Source organism: Lepus europaeus, unplaced genomic scaffold (assembly GCF_033115175.1).
Source record: "Lepus europaeus isolate LE1 unplaced genomic scaffold, mLepTim1.pri SCAFFOLD_3_1, whole genome shotgun sequence".
Taxonomy (NCBI): Eukaryota; Metazoa; Chordata; class Mammalia; order Lagomorpha; family Leporidae; genus Lepus; species Lepus europaeus.
The window spans coordinates 11773686-11792140 of NW_026909276.1; the positions used below are offsets into that span (position 1 = coordinate 11773686).

Genomic DNA, 18455 nt, shown 5'->3' on the forward strand with positions numbered 1-18455 from the left:
GTGCTGTCCCCCAAGCAACTAATCTTTTTTTGACAGGCAGAGTGGACAGTGAGAGAGAGAGAGACAGAGATAAAGGTCTTCATTTTACTGTTGGTTCACCCTCCAATGGCCGCTGCGGCCGGCGCACCGCGCTGATCCGAAGCCAGGAGTCAGGTGCTTCCCCTGGTCTCCCATGTGAGTGCAAGGACCAAGGACTCAGGCCATCCTCCATTGCCTTCCTGGGCCACAGCAGAGAGCTGGCCTGGAAGAGAAGCAACTGGGACAGAATCCAGTGCCCCAACTGGGACTAGAACCCCGGGTGCCAGCACTGCAGGTGGAGGATTAGCCTAGTGAGCCGCAGCGCTGGCCAAAACTAAATTTCTATACCAGAATGACACTATTGGGGCTGGCGCTGAGGCATAGCAGGTAAAGCCCCTGCCTGCAGTGCTGGCATCTCATATGGGCACGGGTTTGAGTCTCTGCTCCTCCACTTCCGATCCCACTCTCTCCAGTGTTGGCAAGTCACAAATAGAGTCATTTACAGTGGCCTGGGAAAGCAGTAGAAGATGGCCCAAGTTGTTAGGCCCCTTCACCCATATGGGAGACCCAGAAGAAGCTCCTGGTTCCTGGCTTTTGATGGGCCCAGGCTGTTTGGGGAGTGATCCAGTGGATAGAAGACTTCTCTTTCTCTCTCTCTGCCTCTGCCTTTCAAAAAAAAAAAAAAACATAAAAAAGAGGAATCAAATCCCCAATTGGCTGCAATGGCCAGAGGCGTGCCAATCTGAAGCCAGGAGCCAGGAGTTTATTCCAGATCTCCCATGCTGATACAGGGGCCCAAGGACTTGAGCTACCTTCTACTGCTTTCCCAGGCCATAGCAGAGAACTGGATAAGAAGTGGAGCAGCCGGGACTTGAACTGGTGCCCATATGGGGTGCTGGCACTGCAGGTGGTGGGTTTACTCAGTACACCACAGTACTGAGCCAACATGTATTCCTTATATAATATTGGATTTGAACACATACACACAACAGGATTTGAACAAACCAGAGAACTATCTTTTATATACCTTTTTCTTTGTGTTTAGGTCTTACCAGCTGCTCTCTTCCAGTGCTTTTTTTCCCTTTCTTCCAGCTCTTTTTACAGAACATCATATTGTGAACTCCAGGCACCATACTGTGTTATGAAACTCTGGAACTTCTTACTTCTATCTCACTTTGTTTTGGTAATTGCTATTCAAATTCCTTCTACCCAGAGTGCTCACTCTTCCCAGTCTCTAGTAATCATAATTCTGTTTTTTTATTTATTTGAAAGGCAGAATTGTAGAGAGAGAAATAAAGAGAGAGGGAAAGAGAGATCTTCCATCTGCTGGTTCACTCCCCAAAAGGCTATAAAGGCCAAGACTGGGCCATATTGAAGTCAGGATCCAGGAGCTTCATCTGGTCTCCTACATAGGTGCAGGGTCCCAAATATTTTGGCCTTTTTCCACTGCCTTCCCAAGCCATTAGCAGGGAGCTGGATCAAATGTGGAATAGCCAGAGGGCTGGTGCTGTGGCGTACTGGGTAAAGCTTTTGCCTGCAGTGCCAGCATCCCATATGGGCACCTGTTTGAGTCCTGCTGCTCCTCTTCTGATCCAGCTCTCTGCTGATGGCCTGGGAAAGCAGTGGAAGATTGCCCAAGTCCTTGGGCCTCTGCATCCACATGGGAGACCCAAAAGAAGATCCTAGCTTCAGATTGACCCAGCTCCTACCATTGTGGACATTCTGGAAGTAAACCAGTGGATGGAAGATACCTCTCTTTCTTTCTCTGTGTGTGTGTGTATGTGTGTGTCTCCCTCTGCCTTTCAAATAAATAAATAAATATTTTTTAAAAAAAGTAAAGTGGAATATCCGGGATTTGAATTAATGTTCATGTGGGATGCTGGTGCTACAGGAACAGCTTAACTCAAGGTGCATATAGTATCAACTACATTATCCTGTATTTTGATCCATTATTGTTTAATGTAGAGAACATTTTTTTTTCTGTATCTGGCATATTTCCATTGACTTAATGATCTCCAGTTCCATTCATTTTGCAGTAAACAATATTTCATTCTTTTATGGCTGAATTATCTTGGCTATTGTCAGCAGTGTTTAGTCAACATGGTAGTGCAGGTAGTTCTTTGATATGCTGATTTCATTTCCTTTTTACCCTGGAATAGAGTAGCTATATATTACGGTAGATTGATTTTTAGTTTTTTTTTTCTTTTATGAAGGACCATACTGTTTTCCATAATTCCTGTACTAATTTCCATTCCCATTAACAATATATAATGACTTTTAAAAATCTGCATTATTACTAGCCCCCTCCCCCTCTTTTTTTTTTTCTTTTTGGAGTAAGATGATATTCCTGTGTGTGTGTGTGTGTGTGTTTTAAGATTTTATTTATTTATTTGAGAGATGGAGTTTTAGACAGAGAGAGGGAGAAACAGAGAGGAAGGTATTCCATCCAGTGGTTCACTCCCCAAATGGCCACAATGGCTGGGGCTGGGCTGATCTGAGGCCAGGAGCCAGGAGTTTCTTCCAGGTCTCCCACATGGGTACAGGGGCCCAAGGACTTAGGCCATCTTACACTGCTTTCCCAAGCCATTGTAGAGAGCTGGATTGGAAGAGCAGCAGCCGGGACTAGAACCCATGCCCATCTGAGATGCTGGCACTGCAGATGGAGGCTTAGCTCACTACACCATGGCATTAACCCTCCCCCCCTCAGTATATTTTGGTAGGCATTTCCTTTATGACCATTGATACTGAGCATTTTTCAACATACTTATTGACCATTTATTTGTGTTTCTTCTGAGAAACATCTATTCAAGCTCTTTCCTAACTCTTAACTGTATTTGGATGTTCTTAACTCTCCATATATTTCTCCCAGCAGGTTGTGGTGCAGACTATCCTAAAGTATATACTCAGGCAAATAATTTCATTCTACATGTGTACTTTAAGCTACTCAAAGTAGTCTTAATTTGAATATTTTTTTAAAGATTTATTTGTTTATTTGGAAGGCAGAGTTACAGAGAGGCAGAGAGAGAGATATCTTCATCCTAGTCCCTTACCCAAATAGCTGCAATGGCCAGAGCTGAGCTGATCCAAATGCAGGAGCCAGGAGCTTCCTCTGGGTCCCCTACATGGGTGTAGGGGCCCAAGGACTTCGACCACCCTCCTCTGCTTTCCCAGGCACATTATCAGTGAGCTTGATTGGAAATGGAGCATCGAGAACTTGAACTGGTGCCCATATGGGATGCCGGCACTACAGGCAGTTGCTTTAATCCCTGAGCCACAGAGCTGGCTCCTTAATTCAGTTATTAAATGTATCAATACTGTTAAGTATAGTATAAGCTGAAGAGTATTCTCTAGACTTTGCCTTACTGAATCTTTGCCATATTTTGAACCGTGATATTTGAGAAGTAGAAAGATTCCAGCATTGATAGAAACCTGGAATCAAGAGCTATACCTGGAAATCAAATCAAGGCACTCTGTATTATGATTAGGTTATCTTGACTGACATCATAAGCAAAAGGCTAAATTCCTGTCTCTGATTTAAACTGCTTTTCTCAACTGCTGTACATGATCTCCTGAAAATTGTTTTCTCTTTGTCATGATACCATTGATGGTTTCTTTTTCTCTTTGAATTCTTCTATTTCTCATCACTCATGCAAGTATCCCATGTGATCTCTAATTCATAAATTTCTGTAATTCTCCTTAACGAATCTGACCCTTTGTACTCTGAAAATCCTGTTTCCCTCCATCATGGGCCTCTTTCACAGCCTTCAGACTATAGTCTGTACTTCTTGTTGGATGTTTCTTTGTAGTTATGCAGTTTGCAACTCAAGATCAACAAATCTAAAATTAAAACTATATCAGGCCAGTGCCACAGCTCTCTAGGCCAATCCTCCGCCTGCAGTGCTGGTACTCCGGGTTCTAGTCCTGGTTACGTCTCTTCCAGTCCAGCTCTCTGCTGTGGTCCAGGAGTGCAGTGGAGGATGGCCCAAGTGCTTGGGCCCTGCACCCATGTGGGAGACCAAGAGGAAGCACCTGGCTCCTGGCTTTGGATTGGCACAGCACACCAGCTACAGTGGCCATTTGGGGAGTGAACCAATGGAAGGAAGACCTTTCTCTCTGTCGCTCTCTCACTGTCTAACTCTGCCTGTCAAAAACAAACAAACACACAAAAACCCAAAAAACTACATCACTCATTTCTCCATTTACTTGTTTAAGGGGTTACTATGAGCAAGCCTTTGCAAAATCACAAAATAGAATATTTTTCCTGGTCTCCTGCAACTTTCTCATATTTAATTTCATCTGGTGTCAAATGTTGCTACTTTTATTTATGTTTCTGTTTTTCAATCTTTATTTCAATGTTTGTATGCAGTGTGGAAAAGAAGAGGTGCTATTCATTGAATCTTTTTTTTTGACAGGCAGAGTTAGTGAGAGAGAGACAAAGAGAAAGGTCTTCCTTTTCCATTGGTTCACCCCCCAAGTGGCCCCTAAGGCTGGTGCATTGTGGCCAGGTGTGGCCGGTGCACTGTGTTGATACGAAGCCAGGAGCTAGGTGCTTCCTCCTAGTCTCCCATGTGGGTGCAGGGCCCAAGGACATGGGCCATCTTCCACTGCCTTCCCGGGTAACAGCAGAGCTGGACTGGAAGAGGAGCAACGGGGACAGAACCGGTGCCCCAACTGGGACTAGAACCTGGGATGCTGGCACCACAGGCGGAGGATTAGCCTAGTGAGCCACAGCGAAGGCCAAAGAGGTGCTATTCATTAAAAACAAAATCATTGAGGCTGCTGCTGAGGCATAGTAGGCTAAGCTTCCACCTGTGCTGCTGGCATCCCATATGAGTGCTGGTTCATGTCCTGGCTGCGCCTTTTCTGATCCAACTCTCTGTTTGTCATTTGGGAAAGTAGTGGAAGATGGACCAAGTGCTTGGGCCCCTACCCCTGTGTGGGAAACCTTGGAAGAAGCTCCTGACTCTGAGCTATGGCCATTGTGTCCATAACTAGTTCATTCCCCAAATGGACACAGTGGCTGGAGCTGGGACGATCCAAACCCAGAAGCCAGGAGCTTCTTCCAGGTCTCCCACATGTATGCAGGGCCCAGGGACCTGGGACATTTTATATTGCTTCCCCAGGCCACAAACAGAGAGCTGGATTGAAAGAGGAACAACTGGAACTACAATTGTTGCTCATATGGAATGCTGACACTGCAGGCAGAGGTTTTACCTGCTATATCATAGCTCTGGTCCCTTAAAATCACATATTTTCTTTTTTTTTTTAAGATTTATTTTATTTTATTTGAAAGAGTTACAGAGAGAGGTAGAGACAGAGAGAGAAGTCTTCCATCCACTGGTTCACTCTCCAGATGGCTGCAGCAGCCAGAGCTGCACCAATCTGAAGCCAGGAGCTTCTTCTGGGTCTCCTATGTGGGTGCAGGGGCCCAAGGACTTGGGCCATCTTCTACTGCTATCCCAGGCCATAGCAGAGAGCTGGATCAGAAGAGGAGCAGCTGGGACTAGAATCCATGCCCTTATGGGATGCTGGCATTTCAGGCCAGGGCTTTAACCCATTGTGCCACCACAGTGGCCCAAAATCATGCATTTTAAGGTGATAAATTGGATGCTTCCAGAAGCATATTCACATTACTTGACAACAATGAACACCATTCATCTTTTTAATCTCCCTCAGGTGAAACTGACTGCATCAAACATTAAATCCCTGTTCCCTTAAACCAGACCCTGAGAGTCACTGTTGTACTCTGTAAATTTGCCTTTTCTGGCAATGCGATGTAAGTGGAATTACAAAATATTTGTTCTCTTTTTACTGGCTATGTCATGGAGCATTTAGTCCTCAAGGTTAATCTCTGTTGTAACATTTGTCAAATATTTTAGCAAAGCCCACTGATATTCTGATATATGTTGATATGATTTGAATATCATTTGTTTGGGATAATTCCCAATTTGAGTTATTAAGAACATAGGAATTCAATTTGACGATGGTATTTAAAGGTGGAGCATTTGAGACGTGATTAGGATTGGATGAGATCTTCAGGGTCAATCAGAATTAATTGGCTACTGATGACAGAGACCAATGAGGCACTAGCATGTCCACTGTCTCTATGTGATGCCTAGTGCTGCTTCTGAACTTTGTCGGTCAGAACCCCACAATCATATAAAGCCCGTCAGCATCATTTTCCATATTGATCCCATCATTTTACATTTACACCAAGAATGCATTAGAGTTCAGTTTCTCCAACCTTGCCTACATTTATTTAAATGGCTATTGCAGTGGATATAAAGTAGTATTTAATTGTGATTGTCATTTCCATTTATCTAATTACAAGTAGTGTTCAGAATTTTCTTATGTGCTCATTAGCCATTTGTGTATCTTCCTTGTAGAAATGTCTGTTTAAATTTTTGTACATTTTGAAATCTGTTTTTATTGCTTTTGAGTTGTAGTGTTTTTTATGTACCATGTATTCTCAACACTAATCACATATGCATACAATTTACAATTATCTCTCCAATCAAATGGGTGTCTTTTTTATCCTTTTGAGTCTTTTGATATTCAGTAAATTTTAATTTTATATAATTCCTTTTGATATTTCCTTTTGTTGTCTATGCAATATAAAAGTTATAACAGATAAGCCACTGATAAGACAGTGTTGAAGTTTTTACCCAGCGTTTACTTTTTTTTTATTTTATTTTTTACTTATTTGACAGGTAGAGTTAGGCAGTGAGAGAGACAGAGACAGAGAGAAAGGTCTTCCTTCCACTGGTTCACCCCCCAAATGGTCACCATGGCCGGCACTGCGCCGATCCGAAGCCAGGAGTCAGGTGCCTCCTCCTGGTCTCCCATGCAGGTGCTGGGGCCCAAGCACCCGGGCCATCCTCCACTGCCTTCCCAGGCCACAGCAAAGAACTGGACTGGAAGAGGAGCAGCTGGGACTAGAACCCGGTGCCCATATGAGGGTGCTGCAAGGCAGAGGATTAGCCAAGTTAGCCACAGCTCCGGCCCCAGCCACCCAGTGTTTACTTGTAACAATTTAAATTGATAATCGTAGCTTTATATCATGACATAAACTCTGAGGTGATTGTTATTTGAAGTTAAAAATCAAAATAAATTAAACTGTTCAGTTAGAGTACTATTCTTTACCCATAATAACTTTCTCAGTGTTCCAAATAGGCTAACTTCTGTTAGCTAAGCAGATTGCTAAGGCCAGCCCACATTGAATGTGCATTAGGTTCTACCTCAAAGGTAGGAATAGAGAAGACATTTTGGACACCACAAATCTACAACTAATTTCATTGCTTGGTACAATATGCTAAATGTATTTTCTAATTTCCTTTGTGATTTCTCCTTTCACTCATAGATTATTTAGAAGTCTGTTATTTCTTTTTTTCAAATTTATTTAATAAATTTTTTTCAAATTTATTTAATAAATATAAATTTCCAAAGTGCGACTTCTGGATTATAGTGGGTTTTCACCCTGTAACCTCCCTCCCACCCACAACCATCCTATCTCCCACTCCCTCTCCCATCCCATTCTTCATCAAGATTCATTTTCAATTATCTTTATATACAGAAGATCAGCTTAGTATATACTAAGGAAATGTTTCAACAGTTTGCACCCATACAGAAACAAAAAGTATAAAGTACTGTTTGAATAGTAGTTTTACCATTTGTTTGCATAGTATAACACATTAAGGACAGAGATCCTTCAGGGGGAGTGGGTGCACAGAGACTCCCATTGTTGATTTAACAATTGACACTCTTATTTATGACATCAGTAATCACCCGAGGCTGTTATCATGAGCTGCCAAGGCTATGGAAGCCTCTTGAGTTCACCAACTCCAATTTTATTTAGACAAGGCCATATTCAAAGTGGAAGTTCTCTCCTTAAATATTGGGATCCTACTGGATTTCTTTTTTTCTGTTTCAATTGCAAATTTTATTTTTTGGCATAAAAGCTGATTTTTATTCCTAAAAGAATTGAAGCCATGTGAATGCCAAAAGTAAATAAAATATACCCATAATGTTAAAAAAAAAAAAACAGAGCTAGGAAACTGATTCATCTGCCAGTTGTTGCAATATCAAAATAGTTCCATCTGAATGAGACTTAAAAGTTTAATGTATTGTGTTTTGGTGATTCCCAAATATGTACGTACTTAATATCTAAATATTAAAAATACTTCAGATGGGTACCACCCATTAGTTATCAATTTTCATGTTTATGTCACATTAACCATATTCACATTTTATCCAACTCATATTTTTAAGTACAAAATGATATGAAGAATCTCACTTATCTTCACAGATCAAAGGATAAACTATGTTAACTTAGTTCTCAACACTAATAGGAAAAATTATGCATGTAATTCTGTAATAAAAAGACAAAGCTAACAGTGTAAGGTTGTGAGTTTTTAGTTTAGTGGTCCAAAGACTTGTAGGCCCACAAGAATCTCCTGGGAGTTGGTAAAACACAGATTGGACTGGTGCTGTAGTATAGTGTGCTAAGCCTCTGCCTGCAGCAATGGCATCTCATATGGGCACCATCCATGTTTTGGCTGCTCCTCTTTCAATCTAGCCTCTGCTATGGCCAGGGAAAGCAGTAGAAGATGGCTCAGGTTCTTGGGCCCCTGCCACATGTGGGAGACCTGGAGGAAGCTCCTAGCTCCTGCCTTCAAATCAGCATAGTTCTGGCCATTGGTGCCAGTTGAAGGGTGAACCAGTGGATGGAAGACCTTTCTCTCTTTCTCTTCCTCTATGCCTGTAACTTTACCTCTCAAATTAAAAAAATAAATAAATAAAGAAGAAAAACAGATAGCCAGATCCCACAAGGGAGTTCCAAGTGACAGGATTGCACAGGGCCTAACAATGCATTGCAGCAAGTTTCCATGAGAGGCCAGTGATGCAGTCCAGGAGCCACAACTTGAGAATTACTGCTTTAGCTTTCTGAAAAGTAGCACAAATATTTCTGCTTTAAATTGTTCATATTATTAAGCCATCTCACAAGTAAAAAAGGAACTGGAAAGCTATTATTCACTAAAGTCTTTACTTAGAAATACCAATGTAATTATTGGCAGTTACTACCAACATCTAATTTGGCATGTCCTTGACAAAGAATGTAATTTGCAAGACAATTACCCTATTTCATGATGAATAACTAAGGCTGAGCGTGCCAAAGCTAAGTGACAGGACCATAATTCACTAGGAGGTTTACAGTCTCCAGCAATTGAGAACAAATCAAAATGTGCCTGGCACAGGGTCAGCTACATACAAAAAAGATGAATTAGACAGAGGCCTGTACTCAGATGTTCATTCTGGCAGGAAATGCAGCTTAAACAAAAAATAAGGCACAAAAGAAAAGCAGATGGAAGAAAGTTCACATCTACTTCAAGGTCAATGAACACCATTAGTGATTAAACTGTGAACCTCACTATTCATAATTTATTAGATTCTTTTTTGACTTTTGATTCCAGTAGTCTTACTTCTTAAACCTGATGGTCTTTTCTGAGATAAGAACCCATATTTGCAAAGTTCATAAATTTCTGAAAGGAGTTCTAGAAATACTTATAAAATGACAAGTTGATGGGCTGATCTTCCAGTCCATCTTGTTTATCTAAGACACATATTTGAATGTGGGCATTTGTGGTTAAGAAGTCTGTGTCCTCATGAGGTTGACACCTGTCTCTGGCTCTCAACTCCAGCTTCCTGTAAGCATTAGGGACAGCCCAAGCAATTCGGTCTGTTATCTACATAAGAGATTTGCATTCAGTTCTTGGCACCCAGCTGCAGCTAGTTCACTTTTTTGTGGACCTCTGGGAAGTGACTCAGTGGATACAAGACTTCTCTTTCTGAAATAAATCAAAAAGAAATGTATTTGAAATGGGAGGGTACTTCAGAAAGTTCATAAAAAATGGAATTAAAAGGCAAATTTAGTTTGATGCACACACTTTGAAGTCCATACCTGTTTTTAGTAATATGCATTGTCCAAAATTTCTGAAGTGCCCTCTTATAAACAAGGACCTATTTTTTTTTGAAAAACATAATATTCTTATTACTACTACCTCTCCTCACTTAAATATTTCCAATTTTAGTATATGTGTTGCCACAGTAAATACTGCACTGAAACCTTAACTACAGTTGTCTTTAAGGGTGTTTAGTTAGGGTGTCAGCATTATGTGGCATAGCAGGTAAAACCTCTGCCTACAGTGCTAATAGCCCATATGAGCATCAGTTTGAGTCTTGGCTGTTCCCTTTCTATTGCAGCTCTCTGATAATATAACTGGGAAAGCAATGGAATATTGCTGAAGTCCTTGGGCCCCTGAACCCATGTTGGAGACCCAGATGAAGCTCCTGGCTTCTAAATTCAGCCTGGCCTGGTTCTGTCACAGCCATTTGGGGAGCTAACCATCAAATGGAAGATTCATTCTTTCTCTCTCTCTGTCTCTCTCTCTTTTTCCCCACACTCCCCCCTTGTAACTCTGCCTTTCAAATAAAAATAAAATTAAATCTTAAAAAAATAATATTTAGTTAGTTTGTTTTTAACTTGAAAGGTAGAGACTGAAACATCTTGTATCCAGTGGCTCATTCCCCAAATGTCCACAATAGTCTAGGCTAGGCCAGGTTGAAATCAGAAATAAGGAGCCCAATTCAGATCCACCACATAGGTGTTAAGTACCCAAGTACTTGGGCCACCACTTGCTCCTTCCCATGTTGTATATTAGTAGGAAATGAAACTGGAAGTGGAGCTGGTACTTGGACCCAGGCACTGAAATGTATGATGTGGGTGTCTCAAGTGGTATCTTTTTTATTTTAAAGATTTTATTTATTTGAAAGAGTTACAGAAAGAGGTAGAGACAGAGAGAGTGAGGATCCCATCCACTGGTTCATTCCCCAAATGGCCATAACCACCAGGGCTAAGCCAGGTCAAAGCCAGGCACCAGAAGCCTCTTCTAGGTCTCCCATGTGGGTACAGGGGTGCAAGCACTTGTGCCACCCTCCACTGCTTTCCCAGGCACATCAGCAGGGAACTGGATTGGAAGTGGAGAGCCCAGACTTGAACCACACCCATATGGAATTCTGGCACTGCAAGCTGGAGATTTAACCCACTATACTATACTACAGCACTGGCCCCATCAAGTGGAATCTTAAGTGTGTCACTCACCCCAAATATGTTTATTTTAATATATGGTATTCCTAACTTCACTCAAGACATGAGTATTCAAAGGAATTTCAACAACTTTTTGATAGAGAAGACAGAGACAGTCACAGAAGCACCAGTTTTCAAAAGTGTGGAAGAGCTAAATAATCAGAAAACAGTAGGAGCGGAGGATCAAGAAGTTGAGAAAGGAGTTTCAAGAATGATGCAGTCAATAGCATCAGGTATCTAATTGAGGAATCTGACAAAAAAAATGCAATAAAAAAAACCTCATTTATGTGCCCTGGTCATTAAATCCTAAGAGCACAGAACCCATAACTGGATTAAGCTGGAGAATTATTTGAGATGAGGAATGAGAGACAGCAAGGATAACTGGTTTGAGAAGTGTGACTGTTGAAGGGAGTCACAGGGAGGGTTTTAGTACTAGCAGAATATTTATGGAAGGCTGAGAGACAATTGCTCTTTTGATTTGTTTTCAAGAAATATGACCTTAAAAGCCTTTATTTCTACTGATGTGTACTAATACTATGATAGCAATCAGAAATCTTGTTTTCATTCCAGCAAAAAGTACTACCATATAGCTTTTCAATTCCTTTGAACTGAACATAAAGGTCTCACTTTGCTGAGTAATGAATAGAAAGGACCAAGGTATCTGATGATGATTCAGTTGTTTTCTTAGCAACATTAATTTCTTCAGATAGGAGAGTCTCTTTCAGCTGTTATTCCTAGAAAATACTGGTATTTGGGCCTTGACATTTCCAGTCATGGCACATTTTAGATGATCTTTAATACTTTTTCTCCTATTCTTATCTGAATTTGTTCTGACTTTAGGAGAGAACTAATCATTTTGCTGGGGTTGCTTCTATGTGATTAAGGGACAATTCTTCATTTCCAGTCTTGAGACAGGTTACATTCCAATCCCTTTCTTTAGGTCACTGACCCCCGAAATCATTTGAAGAGTTCTGCAAATTATCAAAGTATAAAACCTGTGAGGAAGGCATATGTGACAAAAAACCAGTTCCATTTTCAACAGGGATATCTTTAGGTCTATTCTGGTTCTTTGTGTGCTCATCAGTTTTTTTTTTTCAAGTGGAAAAAATAATTTATTGTAGATTCTTTTACACTTTAACATGGAACATTTATACATATATTTAGGTGCTGATATGAAATACTAAATTTAAGACAAACATTTTGACACAAAAGTCATTGTACTATATTTTATAAAGATTGATATTAATAACTTATCAGAGAAATTCAAGAACAACAGGCCAATTTTTCCACAAAGAATGCATTTAACGTTGAAATTACACTAACTTTTCTGAATATGATGCCCTGGATGTAATCACATTATTCAAAGCTAGTAAAAGGAATCTCATTTCTGGGAATAAAAGGTTAAGGGTGGCTCTGGTTAGCAGGAGGACCCCAGTAGTATTTCTCCAGCTTTATTCCTGGATGTGGTGAGAGCCCCTAACATTTAGCCCAAGCTAGTGAAATAGTATGAAATCATTGAGCTTTCTATAACAGCTGCATGTGGCAAAGCTCATCAGGTTTTAATTCAGTAAAGTTACCCACAGTGGGGATGCTGAGTTTGTTTTCATTACTTTCTTAATAAAGATCACCAGTGGCAAAGTCTGTAATGTGTTTCCTATGTTCAGGAAGTTCCATATATTTTTGTTCCAGGTCATCAACATAACGTAAAAAGTTTTCAGTAAAGCTGTCATAATCACCAAACATGTCTTCACTGTCATTATGCTCAATCAGTTGCATAGCCCACAGTTTTCCACCTCTGGTGCTGTGCCACCATCTCCTCCTCCCCCTTATTATCACCTGCCTTGAGCTCCACAGCTAGGTGGCAAAAATTATTGGAGCATTTCTATTTCAGACAGACACCTGCCTGTGGATGTGGGAACCACCTTTATCCATGACATGGGTTGAGAGATCTGCCACTTTGTCATCCCTAATGACCCAGCCACCATGCTCAAGAGGACAATGGGAGGTGGGGTGGAAGTAGTTACAGGGGCACACTGTGCTGGAATCTCCAGCCAACATTGCTAAAACACCTCAAGTTAATGCCCAGGTACATCAGACAGGGCACAAGCATAGGTGCCCAGCCTTTCCTCATCCAATCAGGTCTGGATTTCTTCTTTGTTATCAATTTGTAACTAATGCCATGTGATTAGGTAGAATAATTTGTGATTTTAGTCTTATTTATGGGTCAGTATATGTGCTGTCTTTGTGTGTGTTGCACAGGGTGGTCTAAAAATACTAATTAGGTCAACATTTTGTCACTCACATTTTGATTGATTATTTCATATATTATAAACTGAGTATCAATTATCAGATAATATTTGATTTTTGAAATTTCTTTCTTCTGTGAATTCTGTCTCATGTCCTTTGAGGTTGTTTTTAGGCATACTGACATAATTATGTTATCATCATGAAATATTATTTATTATGACAAAAAGTCTCTTAATATCTCTGGTCTTCTATTTCTTCTTGATACTTTGCTGCTAAATAAGGCATCCAATTGAGCTTTTTATGATTAATGTTTTTATTGTGTATCCTTTTAAATTTAATTTATTGATTTGGGAGGGAGAGAAGACATACACACTTCCACACAGATATAGGAAGGTAGGTAGGTAGATATAGGTAGGTAGGTAGGTAGATATAGGTAGGTAGGTAGGTAGATAGATAGTTAGAGATAGGGAGGGAGAGAGAAGTCTTGCTTATGGGTTTACTTCCCAGATAACTGCAATGTATGGGAATATGGCTGGGGCTGGGCTTGCCTCAATCCATGAGCTGGGAGTTCAATCAGCATCTTTACTGTGTGTGGCAAGAACCTAATTCCGTGAGCCATCCCCACAGATTACTAGGTTATTCGGATGCAGGAAGTAGGAATCAGGAGCTAGAGTGGGCATCAAACCTAAGTACTCCAGTGTGATTCATAGGCATCTTAACTGATACCCTAAATTCTATGTTAAATGTGTACAACCATAAAACATTTTAAGTATTTAATTGTAGTGCTCCTATTGATTGTTTCACTCAGTGTCATAGACTAAGGAGTGTACCTCCCCAAATCTGTATTTGGATATGTTAAACTCCATGTGTCTGCATTTGGAAATAGAACCTTCAAATGGATAATTAAGGTTGATTGAGATTCTATAGGTGGGCCTTAATCCCATTCAACTTGGTCTTTGTCGGGGAGAAACCAGTGATGAGAGCATACAAAGAAGAGGCCATATGAGGACATCGTGAGAAGTTGGCTATTCTTAAATGGAAAAGACCTCAGAAAAAAATGAAATCTGCAAGCACCTTGTTTTGTTTTGTTTTTTTAATTTAAAGATCTATTTATTTATTTCAAAGTCAGAGTTAAACATAGAGAGGAGAGGCAGAGATAGGTCTTCCATCTGCTGGCTCACTACCCAATTGGCCACAATGGCTGGAGCTGCACTGATCAGGAGCCAGGATCTTCTTCCGGGTCTCTCAAGCAGGTACAGGGTCTCAAGGACTTGGACCATCTTCATCTTCTAACTGCTTTCCCAGGCCATAGCAGATGGATGGGAAGTGGAGCAACCAGAACTCTAACTGGTGCCCATATGGAATGCCCGCACAGCAGATGGCAGCTTTACCCACTAAGCCACAGTGCCAACCCCAGCATCTCGTTCTTAAACCATCATTCTACAGAATCATGAGAAAATAAATTTCTGTTAAGTTGCCCTCTCTATAACATAGTATTATAGCATCTCTGTTAAATGAATACACTACTTTGTTGCATTAATTTACTTTGATGTGTAATACTGATATGCTTTAATTTGTTACTCATGGCTTTAAAAATTACATTGAGAATAATTTATCCCAATATCTTTGGAGAAATATTGTACTGCTTCATATGGAATATAGATTTTTCTATTGAATAATTAAATTTTTTCCAACTTTTGTTTAATATATATAAATTATCAAAGTAAAACTTTTGGATTATAGTGGCTTTTCCCCCCATTACCTCACTCCCACCTGCAACCATCTCATCTCCCACACCCGTCCCATTCTTCATCACAATTCACTTTCAATTCGCTTTATATACAGAAGATCAACTTAGTATATACTAAGTAAAGATCTTAACATACTGCACCCACACAGACACACAAAGTATAGAGTACTGTTTCAGTAGTAGTTTTACCATTACTTTGCATAGTACAACACATTAATGACAGAGGTCCTACATGGGGAGCAGGTGCACAGTGACTCCTGTTGTTGATTTAACAATTGACACTCTTATTTATGATGTCAGTAATCACACAAGACTCTTGTCATGAGCTGTCAAGGCTATGGAAGCCTCTTGAGTTCAGAAACTGATCTTATTTAAACAAGGCCATATTCAAAGTGGAAGTTCTCTCCTCCCTTCAGAGAAAGGTAATTCCTTCTTTGATGTGCTCTTTCTGCTGGGATCTCACAGAGATCTTTCATTTAGGTCATTGATTGATTGATTGATTGATTGATTTTGCCACAGTGTCTTGGCTTTCCATGCCTGTGAAACTCGCATGAGCTTTTTAGCCAGATCCGAATGCCTTAACAGCTGATTCTGAGGCCAGAGTTCTGTTTAAGGCATGTGCTATTCTATGAGTCTGCTGTCTATACTGCTTTCCATGTAGGATTATTCTCCTTTTTAATTCTATCAATTATTATTTGAAGACACTGGTCTTATTTATGTGATCCCTTTGACAATCCTATCTTTTTGATCAATTATGAACTTAAAGTGATTGCTTTAACAAGTAAGATAGTATTGGTACATGCCACTTTGATGGGATTGAATTGCAATCTACTGGCACATTTCTAGCTCTACCATTAGGGGTAGTCCAAGTGAACATGTGCCGAATTGTACATCTCGTCCCTCTCTTATTCCCACTTTTATATTTAACAGGGCTTACTTTTCAGTTAAATTTAAACACCTAAGAACAATTGTGTGTTAATTAAAGAGTTCAACCAATGGTATTAAGTAGGAGAAAAAAATACTAAAAGGAATAAAATAGTAAGTTGCTCCTCGACAGTCAGGACAAGGGCTGATCAAGACATTGTTTCTCATAGTTTCCATTTTGCTTCAACAGGTTTCCTTTTAGGTGCTCAGTTGTCACCGATCAGGGAGAACATATGATATTTGTCCTTCTGGGACTGGCTTATTTCACTCAGCATGTTTTCCAGATTCCTCCATTTTGTTGCAAATGACCGAATTTTATTATTTTTTTTTTACATTGAGGTGCAGACAGCTCTTTTATTTGCCAATTTAATTTCCTTTGGGTAAAATTCAAGGAGTGGAATGGCTGGGTTGTGTGGTAGGGCTATATTCAAGTTTCAGAGGAATCTCCAGACTGTCTTCCAGAGTAGCTTTACCAGTTTGCCTTCCCACCAACAGTGGATTAGTGATTTCATTCTTTTTTAAATCTAAGATTACATACTGTATATGTACCCAATTTCTTAATACAGTCATCAATTGATGGACATCTGGGTTGATTCTATATCTTGGTTTTTGTGAACTGAGTTTCAGTAAACATGGACTATTCATATGCCAATTTCATTTTATTTGGGTAAATTCTCAGGACTAGGATTGCTAGGTCATGTGGTAGATCTATTTTCAATTTTGTATCATTGTTTTTTGAATCTCAGTTCTGCTTTCTTGTTTTTTTTTCTTTTTAAGATTTATTTATTTATTTGAAAGGCAGAGAGAGAGAGGTCTTCCATCTGCTAGTTCACTCTCCAGATGTCTACAATGGCTGGAGATGTGCTGATCCTAAACCAGAAGCCAGGAGCATCTTCTGGGTCCCCAACGTGGGTGCAGTGGCCCAAGGATTTGGATCACCTTCCACTGTTTGCCCAAGCCACAGCAGAGAGCTGGGTCAGAAAAGGAGCATCCAGGACTCTTAACTGGTGCCCATATGGGATGCTGGCATTGCAGGCAACAGCTTTTACCCACTACAGCTCAGTGCTGGCCCCGTTTCTTAAGTTTTGCATGTTGTATTGTCAGCTTCATTCATTTCCAAGAATTCTTTGGTTTCTCATTTGATTGCTTCTGTGAATCACTGTTCATCATTCAATATTGTGTTATTCAGTCTCCATATATTTGCATATTTTCTAGAGATTCTTACAATCTAAATTTCCAGCTTTATCCCATTGTGGTCAGAAAAGACACATGGTATGATTTCAATAATTTGGGTTTGCTGAGACTTGCTTTACAGCCTAGCATATAGTCTATCCTGGAGAAGGTTCCATATAGCGATGAAAAGAATGTGTATTCTGCAACTGTGAAATATTCAGTAGATATCTGTTCAGTCCATTTGGTCCATAGTGGTTTTTTTTTTAACTTCTATTTAATGAATATAAATTTCCAATGTACAGCTTATGGATTACAATGGCTTCCCCCCCATAACTTCCCTCCCACCCACAACCCTCCCCTTTCCTGCTCTCTCTCCCATTCCATTCACATCAAGATTCATTTTCAATTCTCTTTATATACAGAAGATCAGTTTAGTATATATTAAGTAAAGATTTCAACAGTTTGCCCCCACATAGCAACTCAAAGTGAAAAATACTGTTGGAGTACTACTTATAGCATTAAATAACAGTGTACAGCACATTAAAGACAGAGATCCTACATGATATTTTTAAAAAATTGATTAATTTTCTATGCAATTTCCAACTTAACACCAGGTTTTTTTTTTTTCATTTTCAATTATCTTTATATACAGAAGATCGATTCAGTATATGCTAAGTAAAGATTTCATCAGTTTGCACCCACACAGACACAGAGAGTGTAAAAATACTGTTTTAATACTAGTTATAGCTTCATTTCACATTGGGCAACACATTAAGGACAGATCCCACATGTGACATAAGTACACAGTGACTCCTGTTGTTGATTTAACAATTTGGCACTCTTGTTTATGGCGTCAGTAATCTCCCTAGGCTCTAGTCATGAGTTGCCAAGGCTATGGAAGCCTTTAGGGTCTCTGGCTTTGATCTTATTCCGATAGGGTCATAGTCAAAGTGGAAGTTCTCTCCTCCCTTCAGAGAAAGGTACCTCCTTTTTGATGGCCCTGTTCTTTCCACTGGGATCTCACTCGCAGAGATCTTTCATTTAGGTCTTCTTTTTTTGCCAGAGTGTCTTGGCTTTCTATGCCTAAAATACTTTCATGGGCTCTTCAGCCAGATCTAAATGCCTTAGGGGCTGATTCTGAGGCCAGAGTGCTGTTTAAGACATCTGACATTCTATGAGTCTGCTGTGTATCCCGCTTCC

The 18455-nt window shown here is 40.1% G+C and overlaps 1 pseudogene; it reads right to left on the reverse strand.

Annotated features, from left to right (window-relative positions):
* Window positions 1-11676: 11676 nt before the first annotated feature.
* On the reverse strand, window positions 11677-13093 carry LOC133755207 (helicase POLQ-like; annotated as a pseudogene).
* Window positions 13094-18455: the final 5362 nt, after the last annotated feature.